The 3,223-nt window shown below is 43.4% G+C and overlaps 1 long non-coding RNA gene across 1 annotated transcript in view; it reads right to left on the bottom strand.

Moving 5' to 3' along the window:
• LOC109288959 overlaps positions 1-3,223 on the bottom strand; it is a 324,842-nt gene that overhangs the window by 304,207 nt on the left and 17,412 nt on the right. The window contains exon 2 of the long non-coding RNA XR_002095265.1: positions 3,037-3,152. This is a non-coding gene — a long non-coding RNA (uncharacterized LOC109288959). The remainder of the gene's footprint in view (positions 1-3,036; positions 3,153-3,223) is intronic.

Here is a 3,223-nt window from a genome sequence, read left to right on the forward strand (position 1 = left end):
GACCTCAGGGAAGGATCACAGTTACTGGCCAGCTACACAGTCAAAAATGAGAGTGCTCTTTCCACCCCTGCCCCCCACCAGCCCCCTCCCTCTCCTTACTTTAGTTTGTTTCCCTGCATGCAAGCCCAACTTCATCTTCAAAACGTTTCAAAAATTTTGGAACATTTCAACTTGTGTCTTGTTTCAAGGCAGTTTCAAAGCTCTCTGGCTCATTTTGATTCTGCTGTTTTGAGCTTGAAACAAGTCAAAACAGTGTCAAAATTTAACTGCTGGCAAAATTTTGCACAGGCCTAATACAAAGCCCTTTGGTTTGGGGTCATAACAATCAATAATAATGCCAGCCAGAATGTATTGCTCAGCACCAAGAACTTCCAAACTGTTGTTTGGCCTATTAGTAACATGCTAATGTGGAATTTCATGAAAGCAAGTAACAGTAACCATTGAGCAGAAACGCCTTGAGAGATGTCACCTGTGCTTCTGGTTTGGAAACAAGGACTGGAAGAAACCTCCAGAATCCTTCATTCCAGTCCCCTGCTCCTGCAGCAATCACATCACATACACTCCTTCATAAACAAATCAAGTTTAAGTCTCAAAACTCATTAAGTCTCCCCCAAACACACTATTCCTACTGGTGCTCCAGAATCCCACTGGTCTGATGGCTACGAACTTCCTTCCAACTGCCAGCCTAAGCTCATTCATGGCCAAACTAGACCAATTTGTCCTTGTGCCAACCTTGTTCTTTCCTTCCCTGCTGTTGTACCCTCTGGATGTTTTTATAAACATAATTTCACATCTCTATCACTGGGCTGAACAAGCCAGACTTTTATCCTCCTTTTGTAAACCCTCCATTCCCCTGGTCATACTAGTAACTCTTCTCTGGACCGGTTCTGGTTCAAATTCATCTTCCATAACACAAGCAAGCAAAACTACATACAGGATTTGAGATGAGGTCACAAGGCCTTGTATAGTGGCATGAATCCTTCTATAAATACTGGAAATACCTTGACTGACCACTCTGAGTTCACAAGTCACCCCATGATCAAGTAGCATAGTAAGATCCTTCTCCCTCTCAGTCATTTCCATACTCATTGGGTATATCTACATATGCAATTAATGCACCTGCATTTTCTGTACACAAAATTCAGGCTCATTAAAGTGCTCCCTGGTGCACATCTGCATGCGCGCCCCCAACCAAAGCAAACTGAGCCCGACAGGAGCAGCCCAGTCCAGAGCTGCTCCTACCCTGCTCTGCTCCCCCGAAGAAGCCAGGAGATGCGCCAGGCTCCCCTAGATGCCAGCCCTGGGCTGGAAGGAGGCATGGGGGCTCAACCCTAAGCTCCAGAGTGGAAGGGGGAAAAACTCTCTCAGCCAGAAGGAGATCGGACCCTGAGCAGAATGGGAGGGGGTGCTGTCCCAGCTGCCGGGAGCTGCCTCTCAGCCAAGTGGAGATTGAGACCCATCCTGATCTCCACATGGCAGGGAGAGCTGTCCTGGCAGCTGGGAGAGCTGTCCTAGCTTCTGGGAAGCTGCTTCCCAGTCATGTGGAGATCAGGACAGATACCATGCCCCACATAGGTGGGAGGGAGCTGCCTAGAAGCAGGGACAGTTCCCCCAGTCATGTGGAGATCAGGATGGGCTCCAATCTCTACGTGGCTAGGAAGCAGTGTCCCATGACAGCTCTCCCAGCCCCCTGTGGCCCCACATTTCATAGGCTGGCCAGGAGCAATTTGCTCCCAGTCAGCATCTACACATTCAGTACAGTGCATTAGTTAATGCATCGTTTTTCTAGTACCGGTATCTTTCATGTTTGCCTGTACCTGTAGACAAGCTTTCATTTAATACTGGTCCTTGAACACCATTGGTAATCTTTTTCACATTTCCTGTTTTAGCCAGTTCCTTACCCACTAAATAAACACTTCTCCTAATACCCACTTCTTCCAGTTTAAACAGAAACAGCTTGGTGGTTTGTTTTTAAAAAACCCATCATATCTGCAACGGTTTGAGAGCAGGAAAGATTTATAATAGTAACAGAAGTTCATACTGGGTTATTAAACATCTTGGCCATGTCCAAATGAGTGTCCATGGGACCCTTATGTCTGTGTGTTCTGATTCTTAAGAGGTGTATACAATATTAACCATAACTATCCTTTGAAAAAATGAAGAGCCCAAACTCAGCTTTAATCTCATTACGTGTATTACATTTGTTTTCTTTAAAAACAAAGTTAATTGCACATTATTAGACTCAAGTAATATTAGAAGGTCATGATTACAACTGGATGAAAGTGTTCCTGTTCTGCCAGTGCTTCTGCAATTTCAAAACCATTCCTATTCCAGATTAAGATTAAACCAAACCCATCTGGGGTGATGGGCAGGGTGTGAAAAAAGAGGACCATAGAGGGAACACCAGTGAAAATGGAGACTCACCAATTCCCACTCACACTAGCATCAGATTAACCAATAATTAGGGAACTCGCCTTAGATGAGGGAGACCCAGTTTTTTCTCCTTTGCCTAATTTAGACAGGATTTTGAACCTCTTTCTATCATCTTCTATGTGAATACCCTTGCCCTGAGTTAGTTGTTCTTTCTCCATCTCAATTAATAATTAAATACAGAGGACATCCCTACAACAGCAACTCAAAGTGCCATCCCATAGAGCCAACAGCTTCATTGTTAGGATGTGGGAGACTGAGGATCAAAGCAAATCCATGCCACCTAAAACAGATACAAGTTAAAGGAATTTTCTGTCATGCCACAGTGCCCAGGCTGTGAAATGCAGGCAATACTCCCTTGAAAAAAAAACACTTTACCTCGTCTACTTAGAAACTATTATTTTGTGGACTCTCATTATACCTAGCTCCACTGGAGACTCTAGGCAAAATGGTTGTGCCAAAAATGTTAAGGTGCTTAATAGAAAAATACTTAAAAGTTTTCTAGCTTTAAACCACATCAGCATTCACTGGAATATGGATAGATTTTCTTTTGTTCAAAAAGAAAACAGATGTTGCTTCCCCTTTTCTGGTTTCACTGACACTCACATAGGTCCTCTTCTTTCCAGACAAACAAAGTTACCAAGATCAGCTTCCATTTACAGCCGTTCAAAGCTTGGATTTTTCAATTCAGGGGGAGTCACAATTGTGAAATATCTTCTGTTCTGGAAAAGAACGAGAACAAAAAAGAATTCGAAATTTCCTACAGACAAAAACATCAAGGAAAAAAAAAAAA

The sequence above is a fragment of the Gavialis gangeticus genome, unplaced genomic scaffold (assembly GCF_001723915.1).
Source record: "Gavialis gangeticus isolate Ggan-Ray unplaced genomic scaffold, GavGan_comp1, whole genome shotgun sequence".
Classification (NCBI taxonomy): Eukaryota; Metazoa; Chordata; order Crocodylia; family Gavialidae; genus Gavialis; species Gavialis gangeticus.